The 16,486-nt window shown below is 44.0% G+C and overlaps 1 protein-coding gene and 1 long non-coding RNA gene across 5 annotated transcripts in view; one reads left to right on the top strand and one right to left on the bottom strand.

The window, feature by feature from the left end:
* KCNMB2 (potassium calcium-activated channel subfamily M regulatory beta subunit 2) overlaps positions 1-16,486 on the bottom strand; it is a 202,137-nt gene that overhangs the window by 37,201 nt on the left and 148,450 nt on the right. The gene's annotated exons all lie outside the window — the stretch shown is intronic.
* The window catches only part of LOC140622346 (uncharacterized), a 217,160-nt gene that overhangs the window by 150,563 nt on the left and 50,111 nt on the right, over positions 1-16,486 (top strand). For 2 of the 3 annotated variants that reach the window (XR_012022130.1, XR_012022129.1), the window contains one exon: positions 1,662-1,777. This is a non-coding gene — a long non-coding RNA (uncharacterized lncRNA). Of the gene's footprint in view, positions 1-1,661; positions 1,778-7,516; positions 8,822-16,486 lie in introns of those variants that run through there. The other variant, XR_012022128.1, reaches the window with a different exon arrangement.

Here is a 16,486-nt window from a genome sequence, read left to right as displayed (position 1 = left end):
ACCTTTTGGGTGGGGCTCTGGCATTGGGATTTTTTAAAAAGCTGCCCAGGTATTTTGCATCAGGGCTGCAGCCCACGTGAGAAACATTGCTACAAACGCTCAAGTTCTGATTTTTCATTTAAGTTAAATCCTTTATGGAGACGCCTCCTGTCTCTGGAAGCTTCGGCTGGAGAGTAACAGTTCTGAGTGCTACTCTGTGCCGTGGCTTCTCCATGGGTACCAGCGCCGAGGCCTGGAGGTGACAGCTGCAAGGGCGAGGGGCGTACGAGGCAGGGAAAGAGCAAGTGGATGCAGTTTTCTGCCGGTGTCCGTGGCCTTGAGCTACGCATATGGGATGCGCCTAATGCACTCTGCTCTATTAAACAGCAAGTAGGAGCCAGAACTATTTAACACATAATTACACACCTAATCTTGCGTAAAATTGTTAACACTAATGACATCACAGCAGCAACTTAAAAGGTCACTCTAAGCACAGCAATATAGGAATGCTTCTAATGTGTGAGACTTCCTCTTTGCAGACGGCAAATTATATGTTCTCCATAGGAACGGAGTTGTTTTGGCTTCAGGGCCTTGGGAGGGAGAGGCCAAATGTATGGTGACAATTTTAGACCCAGTGATTTAATTTAGAAAACACTGGTACATCTTAAGAGCAGTTTTAAATGCCTTTGGGATTTTTTTTTCCAAAATAAACTACTATGTCTTGTTTTCATTCATTTGGGCGTCCATCTGATGGCGCCTGTTACGTGCCTGGTGTGTGCCAGCCGCGTCCTGGGCGTTGTGGGCACCAAACGCCAGATCTGGGTCCAAGGAGGGGTCACGATAATGAATCGACATTGGCGCCCTAGCAGACCTGCTCTTTCCGAAGGGCGCCGTGACTTCCCAGTGGGCATATCTAATAGCTACTTGTCTCTTCCCATCTTACTTAACTCGCTCGGCTTACTGAATTTGATACTAATATCATTGGTCATTTCCTACTTCTGAAAACGCTTTATAACCTTGACGTACGGACAACGTTCTCTTGTTTCTTTTTCTCCCCCGCTGGCTGCTCCTTCCATTTCTTTGTTGGGTTCCCGTGTCTCTATCTGCCCCCTAAGTGTTCGTATCATTTGGGGGACTAACGTGGATGTGAAAGACCTTTCTTCCCCAGTTTATGCCCCAAGGACTGAGTGATTGGCTCTGCTTGCTTCTCGGATGTAGAGGCAAAGAAGCGTACTGCTGGACGCTAATGGCCTCTTTGGGAAGAACCAAGTGAGGGAAATTGGGTTCTGTGAATTTTTATCGCGGACTGCTCTTCAACAGCTGGGTTGCCAATGTCTGGGCTCCTCTGGCTGGAGATGGTTGTGGGAGTTACTTGCGACCTCTGTCACGTATGTGGGCCAGCTGTTGTTCGAGTAATCAGGATGTGTTTGACATCTGCTTCAGGAGGACGTAGCCCGAGCTAAATAATGTACCTGTCCTTTAGCCTGCTGGTGACTTGGCTTGTTGAGCTCAGCACTTTCAGAGGCTCTGGGCTTTTCATCTTCACTCTGGAGCCGAGTAAGTGTATGAACAAAGGCAAAACACTCCTTTTTTCCCCTCACTGTTGCCACCTGTGAAAGGATAACTGTGGAGCTAAACTCTATTATTTTAGCTAATTCAGTATTCATTCCTTCCATTAACAGAAACTTGTTACTGAAGATGTAACACATGGCAGGCACCGAGCTGGGTCTTGGGGAGAAGTTGGTGAACACAGCCCATGTGACCCCTCCTCTGTGGACCTTATGGGCTCATCAGACAGGTGTGCATGGAGATCTTTATTTTATTTATTTATTTTTTGGAGATCTTTAATACGAGATTGATATGCATGTGCATAACGAAGTAGGTTTTGTAGCACATCTACATCAGAAATGACTATCTCAGGGCTCAGTTGAAAAAGCTGTGAAATTACTTTCAGGTTGAAATCCCAGCTCTACAACGCAGTAATTATGTAACCTAAATACATTGTTAAACTTCCCTGAACCTCATTTTCCTCATCAAGAAAATCAGAGTAATAACAGATATCATAAAGATTCACCATGCAGATAATTTGAAATAATGTATAGCATTGAGTAGGCACTCAGTAAATGTTAGTGTTTTTCATTTGGAGGAAATAGAAATTTTTTTCCCCAAATTGCCATACCAATACATCAAGCCCTTCTGTTTGAGTCATTTAAAAAAAAATACGTCTTATGCAGAAATGGAATACACATTTCTGCATGGGCTTAATTAGTCCACTATTCCATAATTCATTTCTTAATGAGCTTTTCAAGCAGATAATCACAACTGATGTTCAGTTTGATTCCTTCTATGCTACATATTTAAAACCAGTTTAATTGTTAAACATTCACTCTGTTGGGCATGCACATACACAGCTGGTGTGAGAAAACCTGCTCATAACTCACGTGTGCCTCAGATTGGTACAAATGACAGATTTATGCTGAAACCATCCATCTCTTCTCAGTGCATGTGGTTTAATTCTTCTATTTCAGTTGAAAATCAAGGACGCCAAACTATAATAAGAGCTTTTTTACAAAGAGGAGCTAGAAATGCCAATAATAAACATAAAGGTATGAGGTTCTTCTCCAGACCTATATAAATAATGCATTTATATGCATTGTTTCATTTAATTCTGTAACCCATATGAGAGCTCTCACTATTTACCAGAAGAGGAAAGTGATATTCAGAAAAGTAAGTAAATAGTCTCAAGTCACAGAGCTATTCAGTGATGATGTCAGATTTTCAATCCAAGACTGTCCAACCCCCAAACCCACGCTCTCTCAACTTCTTTTGAGGTTTTGAGAGCCCTTTGCCTCCTGGCCTCTAATTCTTCATACATAACACGAGGGAATTGAGAGATGAGTCTAAGGTTCCTTTCATCTGAAGAATTTTATTTCCTTCTGCTGTGGAAAATTTCAGCCAAGGTCTGTTCCTTCGACTTGACTTCTAATTTGTCTTTAGTTAGATATAATTTCTTTCTGTTTTATATTCTGTTAATTTCTTTATTTTTTAAAGATTTTATTTATTTATTCATGAGAGACACACAGAGAGAGAGAGGCAGAGACACAGGCAGAGGGAGAAGCAGGCTCCATACAGGGAGCCCGATGCGGGACTCGATCCCAGGACCCCAGGATCACACCCTGGGCTGAAGGCGGTGCTAAACCGCTGGGCTACCCAGGCTGCCCACATTCTGTTAATTTCTTAAGTCTTAAGGCTCATGGGCAGTCTAGTAAAGCAGAGGGAGGAGAGATTAAGCACCAAGCAGGAAGGCAACATGAAAGCACCCCAGTGATCCTTGAAAAGGATTTCTGTAGACCCAGGCATTGCTGTAGAGCTGGACATCTCGGGTGCAAACCTTGTTTTGATGTTCAGATTGCAACAGACTCTTCCGTCTAATCTCTCCCACTCCCTATGCTGCCCCCCCCCGCCCCCGCAGCCCAGCCCTAACCCAGTTGTTGACCCACCACTCTGTCCCAAGGCGGAGCTGTGATACTTGAAATTTTAGATGCCGTAGCAGATTAGTGAGATATTTTGGGGGCAAAAACATATGGTTTGTGGGTCCAACTGTGGTGGTCACTGAATGAACTCTATTTGTCCATGGCCTCTCTCAGTAGGTGCTCTGACGGACTACTGATAATATGTGTAAAATTCTACTGCGAGAGGAAACCAGCTGAGCTTGCTATTCTTAGCCCCAAATTGAGTACCTCAGGTCTTTCTTTTTGCCAATGGGACTATTCCTTTGATTTATCCTTGTCTTTAATTGCTAAATGAAATAGAAACCATGAGCTTTGAAAGCAGAGAAAACTTGACTTCAAATTCCATTTCTGCCCTTTTTGTTATAATATTGCATTGGCTATAAGCTAATTAACTTCTCTGAAACTCAATTTCCTTGTCTGTGAAATGGGAATATGATGTAACCTTCAAAATTTGTTGTGAGGATTAATTAAAATAATGAACCTGACATTATCGGTAGCTTTTTATTTATATGTAAATGCTTATTTATATATCCTAATATACCTAATATGCCAAATTAAGACCATTATCTCAATGAAGGGGTTTGAGACAGAATTCCAAAAAATCATTGAATACTAGCTGGAAGAGATATCAGAAATACTCTAGTGCAGACATATGCCAATATCGAGGCTTGGTGGTTTTGGGTTTTCTTGAATAGTTAAACTTTTTGAGACTGTAGATAAAAGGTAAAATGTCTTTAATTATAAAAATAGGTTTCCACAATGCAAAGGCACTAAGCAAGCAAAGGAAAATATTTTTAAAATTCTAAATTGTACTTTGATCCAGTGGAAGGAACTGTACTTAAAAATATGAGGAAAAGAAAAACAGTAACAGTAGTAGTGATTCCTTATTCCTTTTTGATGCTTACAAGTTGAAGAAAAACCCACTCAAACTACTTGGATTTTGTGGTGAATACTCTTGAGAAATATGAAATTATATATATATATATTTTTTTTCCTTTTTAAAAATCTATGTTCTTGTTATTGTCTGAAAAATGCCTAATGTGATAATTCTGTTGCTGAGAATAATCATAAAATAAGTAATATAATGCCTTGGAATATAATACCTCAAAGAGCTTCCACCTCCACATTTTGTAGCCTGTATGATTTTGGGTTCCACATTAAGGACTAAGAACCCAGGAGACTAAGAGAACCACATAAGAAGATGAGTGAGGGTCAGAAATTGGAAGCCTAGCTATCCTTCAACCCACACATCTCCCCCTAACTGACCACTCAAATTGGAAAGAGGCAGCATGGGTCAAGGAGGCAGATGGGAATCATTTCTGCCCTCACTTTCATTTCTTCCTTGCTCTGTGACATGGGAGGAGTTAATTAGCCTCACCGAACCTCAATTTCCTTATCTGTAAAAATGAAGGTTGTAATTGCCTCCAAAAATCGTTTCAATATTAAGTGAGAGGTCCTGTCAAGTGTCTGGGACATGATAGGTACTAATCAATGTAAATCTCTCCCTGAAAGGGACTGATTTGGTTTTATTGTCAAACATCTGTTATCAAAACCCAGAAGACCTGCCTCTTTTCAAAGAGGGAAAAATAGCCAATGCATATGTTTGGTTTCTTGAAAAAGAAAAAAAAAAAAAAAAAGAAAAGGACAGCTATCCATTAAGATGCATTGATTAAAAGTTGATTCATATTAGAAGATATTGAATATATGGGGATGAAAAAAGTGATTTTCTTGTCCCTCACACCTCATCCACTCAGTCTCCAAATTCTTGTATATAATTTCTTACCATCTCTAGAGAACCACTGTCCAATAAGAGTATAATATGAATCACATATGTAATTTTAAGTTTTCTAATAGTCACAATGGAAAGAATAAAAGAAGAAATTGACTATAATAATACATTTTACTTAACCTAATATACCCCCAAATATCTTCAACATGTAATAAAATAAAAGTTATTATTATTTTTTAAACATTTTATTTATTTGGCACAGAGAGAAAGAGAGAGAGTGCACAATCAGGGGCAGTGGGTGAGGGAGAAGCAGGCTCCCAGCTAAGCAGGAAGCCTGATGAGGGGCTTTCCTCATCCCAGAACCCTGGGATCCTGACCTGAGCCAAAGGCAGAAGTTTGATTGACTGAGCCATGCAGGCACCCCAAAATAAAAATTATTGATGAAATAATTTATATCTTTTTTTAAAAAAACTAAGATTTTAAATTTCAGTGCATATTTTATATTTATAACACATGGCAATGTAGACTAACCACATTTAAAGTGCTCAGTAGGGGATCCCTGGGTGGCGCAGCGGTTTGGCGCCTGCCTTTGGCCCAGGGCACGATCCTGAAGACCCAGGATCGAATCCCACGTCGGGCTCCCGGTGCATGGAGCCTGCTTCTCCCTCTGCCTGTGTCTCTGCCTCTCTCTCTCTCTCTCTCTGTGTGACTATCATAAATAAATAAAAATTAAAAAAAAATAAAGTGCTCAGTAGGCTCATGTGGCTAGTGGTGAGTGTTTTGGGCTATTTTAGAATCTTCTCTCTGTCACTACATCAATTTTTGCAACAATAATATATCATCAAAAACAATCATCGTTTCCATTTATTGAGTACTTGCCATGTGATGATGAGTGCTGTGTTTTATATGCATCACATTGACAAATACCCTATTTTATGGATGAGGAAGCTGAGGCTTAGAGAGATTAAATAATATGAAGGTCATACAACTTTTTAAATGGCAGATCTGGGGTTCACATCTAGGTCAGTTTGATTCCAGTGTCTATCATGCTGTCTGTCTAGATTCCTCGAATAGCCTCCCTACTGGTTAGCTGCCTCACAGCAGGACATTTTGATATGGCGATGTCAAAATAGCCACTTCAAATTTTAGTACCATTATTTTATTATTGCCAAGTAATTTTTGCCACAGACATTCTTTGAGCCTAAATTTGTCTGCACATTTATAAGGACCAGCCAGACCCTCAGTTCATTCCCACATCACTTAGAGTTGTAGGGCTGGGGTGAGGTAGAGGGATATAATCGGTGTTCAGAGCGGGCCAAGATTGCTGGTGCAAATGCCAGCATTGTCCCCAAAAAGGATGAAGTTTCCTTAGCTGATTCCAGATCTAGGGAAGATGCTATGCAAGAGGAATCATACCAAGTAGCAAGGCATCTGTCAAAGACCATCAGGATCCTTTCAAAAAGATTTAGGAACTGACTTGAAGATGCTAAGAAAGAACAATCTGACTATCAATTAGGATAACAGTTCAAACGGATGGAAATACAGCAAATATGTTTAATTTGTGACTTTACAGTATTATTTTTAAAACTAACTGATTACCATTAGAAGATGCTAGGAAATAAAGTTATTACATTGAAAATTGGTAAGAATAGGGAAAGCATATCCTACATTTTCTATATTAACTAAAGCACTGGGAAACCAAATGGTAGGTGAAGTGAAGTTTCTCTTTATAGAAGTAGTTCACCTAATTAAAGAGGAAATGATATTAGAATTAAACTATCATCATTTTTCAACTCTTAAGAAGCCAAATTTCCTAGACTTTGATCATCAATGACTGTTACCATCAAAAAAGAGAGCCAGTCACAATATCAAATATGAATTAGTTTTGTCAAACCCCGCCTCCCCCCAACTTGAATCTGATCAAGGCTCTGGAACCAATGAACAATTTATAGAAAACAAAGAGGACAGAACATGTTATAAAATATAGTGAAGATGCAATCAGTAAAATTCAGATTTTGAGGACAGATGACCTGGAGTCTTTAATAAATAATTCCAAAGATAAAATAGAGAAGGAACCTGTTTATTAAAGGAGACTTAAAAAAACATTATTTACTAAATATAATGTGTGAATTTTATTTGGATACTGATTTACAGACTGTGAAAGAAAAAGTCATGTTCTCTTCTATTTTTAATCTTTATTGCAATCCAGTTCCTCTAGGAGTATTTTTTCTAAGCATACTTTTAGTCGGGTCACTTCCTTGCTTAACATCCATCAATGGCTTTCTATTCTTTGTAGGTGAACTCAAGGAAGACTTCACAGGCTTCACGTGCTCTACTTTAAGGAGGATGATACAACTTTAGGGAAGCCTTCCTAGACGAAGGGAAATTGATAGGAAAGAAGGGGAAGAGTATTAGGCAGAGTTTCAAGGAAGAGCAATTGAATAAGCTCAATGATATGAGCATATTATGTGGGGACTGGGTGGGAGGTTGGAACTTCTTGAAATCGAAGGTCCATGTTGTGTAGCTGGAGAGTGAAGAGCCATGAAAACCAAGTCTTGGAGAAGTCGATCCTTGTTCTAGTGGGATTCATCATTGCACTTTCCTTTTGCTCCCTAAGTGTCAATATAAGATGAAACTCTTCTTGAAAGTAGTGATGCTCAATCTTTTCCCCTCATGACACACGTTTCCATGCACTCTACTCTATGAGCATTACCGACTTCTGAAGGTTAGACTACAGCATAGGCCCCCAGTTATGCGCCAGCTTTACCGTGGTGGCCTTCATGACCAATCTCTGTGCAGTGTGTCTGGTTACCCCAGCTGAAAACCCCGCTGGTGGTGGTGGTGGTGGTAAAGTAGTGTCCAGCAGCGGGCGGCAGGAGCTGGGGGCGAGAGTGCTAGAGCTCCAGGGAGGAGCATTCTCACCTACTAGACCAGAGCCAGCAGACAAATCCAGGTCCGAGAGTGAAGTATAAATACAAACACCGAGGATTATGGTCAGATTCAAAGACTGGCTTTATTGTGTTCCCAAGAGAGAGAAAGGTGGTTGAGGACCATGGAGGACACACCGGCTTCCCCTCCTCTCAAGATTTGAAACAAGCTTGACTCAAGGATGCAAGGAGTCAGCCTGGAACAAGTGGGGAAATGGTCCTGGTACAAGTGAGGCAAGGCTTGGAGGCAAGGGCTTTCCATCTTTACTGGTGTGTTACTCTCTGCTCTCCCCCATTTTTGACTGTGTGGTCCTGAGTTGACAATTAAGCACACCTTAGCGTATTTCCTTATTTTTAAAAATGGAATTATTATTGGCACATGGAAGGAACTTAAGGAACTCTTTTTTTTTTTTTTTTTTTAAGATTTTATTTATTTAATCATGATGAGAGAGAGAGGCAGAGAGGCGGACTTAATCCCGGGACTCCAGGATTAGGCCCTGGGCCAAATGCAGGCTCTAAACTGCTGAGTCATCCAGGGATCCCTGGAGCGAGCTCTTTTTAATGGATTTATCTCAAAGTTATGTCAAGGTCAAAAGACCCATTTCTTCTTTCTGAACATTCTCACCTTACATAAACTGATATGTAAGATCAAAATAAAGCTCTTCTCAAACTCATGTTTGCCATATTGCTTTCAAAACATGTAAAAAAAAATGAAAATAAGCACTGCAAGCAAATTGTAGAGGAAAAAGATGGTCATTGTTTCTTTCAAGGGACAGAATTCTGTAAGAAACAAAAAGAAACGCAGCTGCAATAGCCAAGGATAGCGGCCAGTTGAGTACATTTGGCTAGAATAGTCCATCATGAATGAATTGTGGGGTCGGGGAGATTGTTTCCAAAGCTGTGGTATATTATGGATCCAGAGTTTACACAGCACTGAGTAAGCAGGGTTATTGAGGGAAACTAAATGACAAACCAACCAAAGCTGGTATTAGTGACATGAATATTTTATGCTTTAAGGAATTTACCAAAAATAATCAATTACTATAAAGCCCTATTCACTGCTAAGTGACACTGCTAAGGACATGTTATGCCCTTCGTCATCTGAAACTCAGAAGATCCTTGGAGGTCATTCTCCGTGTATCTGATGATTCAATCCTTTGGAATGTTCTAAATGAGGAGTCATCAGCTATTGATTAAAAGACTCCAGTGGTGAGGAATCTACTTTCTCTGGAGACAACACCCCCCCACACACACACCCATTGTTGGACATTTATATTTGTTGGAAAGTGTTTCTATAATATGAGCTGGAGTCTGCCTTCCTAGAGTTCCACTATTGCTCCTGGGTCTACAGTTTGGGTTGCTTTCCAGATGTCTCATTCAGCTGTAATATCTGCCAAAACTCCTTTGCTATAAATTGAATGTTATCCAACTGTTCCTCACATAACATGATCTCAATTTCTTTTCTTAGTTTAGTCCCCTCCTCAGGCTGTACTCTATTGGTTAATATTTTTCCCAAAGTATCACAAGCAGAACAATACTAAAATTTATTATTGAATGGTGCTATATATTTTTAAATTAATTTAGTTGCCACAGAACCTCTATAAGAAAGGCACTCTTCTTATTCTTACCTTATTGATGAGGAAACAGAAGCATAGAGACCTTAAATAACCTGCCCAAAGTCATGAAGCTGAAACGTGGAGGAGCTAGAAAATGAACTTCCAGCTGCCTACATCCAAAATCTATGCTCTTAAACATAGCACAATTGTTATTTTTCTGAATATGGTGCTTGTAGTGTCATCTGCTTAGTGCTGAGAATAGCAAAACGATCCCCTCCTTCTGTGTATGTATCCTGGGAGACTGCATTCACTTCTGGCTGGTATGCCTGACCATGACACCTATAGGGGATCAAGTCAAGAGTCAGATCCTGAACTTCCACACCTGTCTTGGAAAGGCCATGCAGAGGTCCTTATCCTGAAGATGATGGGGCCCTACTTTACATTTAGGATGATGGAGTCCTATTTTGCACTTTTTTTTTAAGATTTTATTTATTTATTCATGTTAGACATAGAAAGAGAGAGAGGCGGAGACACAGGCAGAGGCAGAAGCAGGCTCCATGCAGGGAGCCTGACGTGGGACTCGATCCCAGGACTCCAGGATCACGCCCTGGGCCAAAGGCAGGTGCTCAACTGCTGAGCCACCCAGGGGTCCCTATTTTGCACATTTTATTTTGATATCTGTCACACATTTTTGAACGGGGGGAGGGGCAGGCCATGTGATCATATTTATATATTTGAAACATTACTGTGAAGCTAGTATTGAGGATCAATTAGAGCAGGATGAAATGATAAGCAGGGAATTAGATGATGATGAGGGCAATAATCCAGACAAAACCCAGAGGTAGTGGAGATGGTAAAGGATGGAGAGATCTAGGCATACCTGCTTGGAAGGTATGAGGTGACTGAGTGGATTCAAGGAAGATAAGGCAATGGCAAGAAGATCTTTTTTTTTTTTTTTTTTCAAGAAGATCTGAAAAGGATTTTCAGGGTCCCCTGAGGACGGTGTAGATGGTGGCATCATCTATCACAGTGGACAATGTAGTACAAAGAGGAGCACTTTGGGGCAGGGGTAGGGGGGTAGAGTTTGGGGGGTTCAGGGAGTGGTCAGGAAGGATCAAGAAAACACCAGGCAAAACCTCCAGGAGAGAGGGCTGCAGGCAGTGGACAGTGAGGAACTCAGACGAGGGGTCCAGCCTCGAGCAGGTGCAACAGCTTGGCTTTTGTTCTTGGGAACCCTGAGGATAAAGTCTCTGAGCTGCCCTTGACGTCTTCCTGTGTCAAAACCCCAGCAAAATGGCTTTCTTTATTGCCTTGTCAGTTGTAAATGAATTTACTTTTACATAAGAAATGATGTTTGACAAGAGCCGTATTCATCACTTCAAAATGTGCCCCGAATGCTCTAGCAAGGTGACCAGTTGTATGAATGGTATGTCTGATGATGCTGCGTGGTTCTTTCTCAAGAAAATGAATTCTTATTGTAAGAATCTAATATTTTTAGTATAAAAATACAGGAAATTTAGGTCCCAGTAAAATAAGAGTCTATTTCGTCTAGAATACAAGTATTAGGTCATTCTTCAATTTCCTCTCTAAAAATAGTATTCTCCTTTTTTAAAAAAAAAAATACTTTAAACATTTTCTGAGTTTGTCATTTATTGATGCATCCATTTTTGTAATATTTGTTAGAAACGTACTGGGTCAGATACCATACAGGGGATGAGCGATGAATTCCCTGGTTTGGGCCATTATCAGAAAAATGGGAATCAAAGGCTTAAGCACAACAGTGAATGTGGTGAACTGGCCGCAAATATTAACTGGTGAACTGCTGACCATTTTTTAACAGCCTGTTTATTCTTGTGGGAATCGAAGATTAATTCTTGCTCCAGAAAGTCGAAGATGGAACAGTGTGTCTCTGAACTTTGATGCATTTTCTGGAACCGGGCTGCAAATATTCCATGATTTAGAGAAATGCGAGCCTAGTTCAGAAAGCGGTTCTGCCCCTGCATTTGTATGAAGATGGTTCTGTTAACCTCCGGGGAGGTGAAATCTTCTGCTAAGTTGAGAGCTTCTAGCAAAATTAAGGTCAAAGAGAAGGAAAATAGTGAGGTGTCGGTTAGAAGGAACACATGCCCTAGGCTTTCAGATGATGCTGGTATCGTTTTGTGCTACTGTCCAGCCGTCTGCTCTGACGCAGGGAAGAGGAAGACGTAACGTTGTGCCAAGGTTGAGTGGAGGAAAGGAAGTTCCTGTACTTCTAGAAGCATGTTCTTGGCAAGCCCAGTGCATGCGTCTCCTTTGTGGTCCAGACCCGGGTGGCGTGCTTTCCCCAGCATCCGTGACACAGGTCTGGGCCCGGTGCCGGCACCTCCCCTGCATGTGAGTGAGAGCTGAGGACTCACTGAACCCCGAGGGTTTTCTTGCTCAACCCTTTCGGATGCAACCAATGCCTCAAGACTGAGATGGAAATGAGATCTATGGCCCAGGGCCCGGGGACCCTGCAGCGACGGAAAGTTTGCAATCCCTGCCCACCAAGGGGGTGATAGCAAGAGGTGAGAGCTGCTTAGGGCCCAAGGTGGAGCCTCCTGGATGAGATTACTGCCCTCACAAAAAGGACCCCAGAAAGCTCCTTCGGCCCCGGCCACGCGTGAACGCAGGGACGGGATGGCCTGTTCATGAGTAAGGAGGTGAATCTTCCCCAGACGCCGAAACTGCTGGCCCTTGATCTTGGTCTTCCCAGACCCCAGACCCGTGAGAAACACATCTCTGTGCCTTATAGGCCCCCCACTCCGAGGTACCGCGTTAGGGCGGGTGGCCCGCTTGGACCAAGGCGGATGTGCTCAGTGCCCTCTTCCTTATCTTGCCCACCCCTGTTTCTCGTAGCCTCTATCTCCCCAAGATCCAGTCTGAAGAAAGGGGTGGCACCGAGGGCTGGGCTATAATTGAAGCAGAAAGCCCTGTCCCAGAAAACCCCAAGTTAATATGCTTGAATAGGGGACACCGAGTATTTTCAGCTCTGTGGCTGAAATGGAAATGTCGTGGCTTCTGTGTGTAGAGGACTCCTCGCCTCCCCCGGTTTGGCGGTCACCGCAGTAGGCGATGCTGAGGTCGCGTAAACTTGCAGAGGAACGTGCCTGGCAAATTCCTCGAGTCCCCACGGGGCCGTGGATCTGGAGGACATGGGGCCGGGAGGAGGGTGACAAGGGGGTGAGGCACCTGCAGACGGGCCCTTTCTGAGCTGCTGCGTCCCCCTCACTCGCTTCCAGGGAGGACCATGCTCTGCGTGTTCGCGTCCTGTCCTCTTAGACATTTGTCAGAACAAAGGGGCGATGCCAACTGGATTATTCTGGACTCAGATTCAGGAAGGGGAGCGAGCTGGCCTGAGATCATTAGGCATCGCCGTGCAGGTGGTCACTGCGGGGACACGAGGGTCACGTGGAGTGGCAGGAAAGCGGGAAACGAGGGTCAGTGGCCGATGAACAAATGGGGGACGACATGTCCAGCAAGCGTTGGGGCTGGAAATCAGGGACCCTCAGCCTTGAGCCAAGGGAGGGGGCCGGGGCCTGGCCTCTTCTCCTTCTCGTGTCCCCAGGTCAGAAGAGCGGTCATGATGGGCTGCTGTGCAGGCCTCCCCGGGCCCGGAGGTGCCTGGCCTGGGCCCCACTTCGCTCGGCAGGAAGGCGAGAGGTCGGGCAACCGGGGCAGAGAGCCCGGGCACTTGTCCTGGAGCTGCCCACGGCCTGGGGCCTTGTGGTGCATGAAGGGGTAGAGGCAGCCTCCAGGGAGGCCCACTCCGAGCCTCTCAGCCAGGTGATGCGCCGACGACCGGGCAGGTGCTCGGGCGTGCGGAGGCCGAGGCGGGGGCATGGGCACCCCTGGGCCGGAGCCCACAGCCCGGAGCCCGGCGTCCTCTGATGGCAGAGCCTGAGTCAGGACTCGCTGAGACCGGGTCGGAGGTGAGCAGTGGGGGTGAGCAGGGGGGCAGAGGGGTCGGGGGCGATTCTGCCGTCGTTAGGCAAACCCAGATGGACTGCCACGCAAGCAGGTCCTCCTGATCCAGTGAGCACCTGTGCTCTTAATGGTTTTGTGCGATTGCTTTTCCCAGGAAGCCATGTCGCGGGACCTGCCCCGTGTTCACGGGCACTTCAGTCCTTTCGCTGGAAGGGTGCTCCCGGCACCCACAGGGCCTCGACAGCCATGCAAGGGCAACCCTGTTTATAGCTACGTAACCAGAGTCTGGAGGTGCATGGGACAGTCCAGTTTCCTATTGGCACTTCCTTACTCTTCAATTGTCACCATTTGGACAATAAATTGTATAACCCACCAACTGAGTTACAGAAATCTCCTGGGAGCAGATGTTCTTCCGTTAAATGGTAACTTTACTAGAGATCGAATTCCTACGTAATACATGCATCTGGGTCTAAGTTGTACTCTGGCCCATTTACATAATTTCCTTATTCTGGTATCAATAAAGCTATTATTACTATAGCTTCATGGTACATTTGAATACAGGAGAGAACTAGTCCATCCTTTTTTTTTTTCTACCAAAAATATCGTGGCTATTCTTTAGTATTTATTCTTCTGGATGAATTTTAGATGTAGCTTGTCAAATTTTGTTTAAAAAAAAAAAATCTTAGGATTTGGATTGGAATTACTCTTGATTTTTTGGGTAAATTTGGAGAGAATTACCATATTTACCCAATCAAGTGTTTCTGTACTTCCTGCCTTCCTGCCTGGACTTCTGAATATCGTTGCTGACTGTGGGTTTGCAATTCCTGCGTTCCATTCACCTTTTGGGATAGCCCGCTGGTTGGATTTGTTGCCCGTTTCCATGGTTATTATTATTTACACGACATAGAGGGTCTAATGACTTGCATGTACTTGAGCATTTTTCAGGGTCTTCCCCTGGCTCGGACCCTATTTCTATCCAACCCCAGCAGGAAGGTGCTGTTTCCCATTTCATCCTGATCTGGTGTGAGAACTGGTCATGCAAGGCCAAACCCTAAGACATGATAAAATGTACTTTCATTAAGCAGCGCGAGCACTGGGTACTCTCAGAGAACTCGAAAGCGCATTACATGGTGCAAACTGTAATGGGGATATAATGGTTAAAAACATTGAATGGTTCCAGTGAAGTCAAGGTAAATTAGGGACCATACATATCAGGGGTGAAAAACCAAATCGATGAGGTCAATTAAGGGAGGCACCTTTGGAACCCCGAAGGAGTCTTTGCTTGCAAGTGGCAGGCTGCCTCTCAGCACCACCTGCGGGGCCTGCAACGTCCCCAGGTCTGTATGTGTAATGGCCTCTTCCTTGGGGCGGAACGGGTGGTATTTGGGGGTTTGCTTTACTCTGAACATTAGACAGTCCCCTCTGGGTGAGTTGGCTCTTGCTGTCACGCTGCTGTTCAATATTAGTACATCACTGGGCGTCCTTCTCTTTCAGGCTTCGCTTGTGCAAAAATAAGAGAAATGTGAGAAAATTAGAAACGCCGGATTGACGAGTCTGGCTTAGACTTCTATTTGCTCTGCAAGCTAGAGATGGGGCTCTTTTATTATTCTCTTTGTTTAGGTGAAAGGAATTCCGATGGAGGTCAGGGGGATAAATGAGGAGAAAATGCAGACCTGCAGCCTGAGAAGTAAATGCTCATTGACCGACCCGAGGGCTCCACTAAAGGCAGGGCTCCTCCAGAGAAGTGAAATGGCAAAGCAGGGATGCTGAGGGCCGTGCCTCTTGACCTTTTAAAATCCACTCCTCCCACGGTGCTTTTCATTCTGCTTCTGACCAGTCTTGTGTGATGCTGTGACTTGTAATATGAAATACGTATTCGGTCTTCTTCCTGAGTCTGGCACCGAGCTCCTAAAACCCTTGGAATTTCCAAAGTGAGGAAAGCAGCAAACGTGTCTTTTGTTATGTTAATGAAGTGACCTTTGGAAAGCACCCTTGGGTGGGGACTGGTTGCCGGGAGAATCAACCTTGTGGGTCAGAGAGTTGGAACTTCTGCACCCTCGACCTCTGGGGAGAAGGTAAAGACTGGAGCTTCCATTAACCACCAACGGCCAATGATTTAATCAATCCTGCCTGTATAAGGCAGCCTTCAAAAAACACCAAAAGGACGGGGTTTGGAGATCTTAGGGTTGGTGAACACAGAGATTTGGGGAGGAGGGTGCGCCTGGCAAGGGCCTGGAAGCTCAGAGCCCTTTCCCCACACCTTGCCCTATGCATCTCTTCCCTCCGGCTGTTCCTGAGTTACATCCTTTTACAATACCTGGGTAGTCTAGTAATTAAAACGTTTCTTTGAGTTCTGTGTTCTAGCCACTCTGGCAAATTAATTGAATCTTGGAGGGGGCTGGTTTGGGAACCTCTGATTTCTAGCCAATAGGTGAAAAGCGCACGTAACAACCTGGAACTTGTGATCGACATGGTGGAAGCAGAGGGCGGCCTTGGAGGACTGACCCCGGAACCTCTGGAACCTGATGCTGTCTCCAGGTAGTGTTGTAGGATATCCTGCCAGTGCCTGAGAAATGCTTGATATCGTGTGGGAATCACTCCATACCCCCAGCCCCAACACACGCACCCACAGAAAGAGGAAATCGGGCTGGGCAGAGACCCTCAAACGAGGAGCACAGCACCAGGGGGCACTGGTTTTAGGCTTCCGCACCACCCAGGAGGCAGATGGTCCAGGAATCAAGGTCTGAGGTCCAGGGCAGAGCAGGTGCTTAATAAAGCGTCGCTGAAAGAATCTTCTGGGGGAATCCATACTCCACTTCCTCTCTGCATGGACTGGAT

The sequence above is a fragment of the Canis lupus genome, chromosome 31 (assembly GCF_048164855.1).
Source record: "Canis lupus baileyi chromosome 31, mCanLup2.hap1, whole genome shotgun sequence".
In the NCBI taxonomy this organism is placed as follows: Eukaryota; Metazoa; Chordata; class Mammalia; order Carnivora; family Canidae; genus Canis; species Canis lupus.
This window is presented reverse-complemented; position numbering and strand designations above follow the sequence as displayed.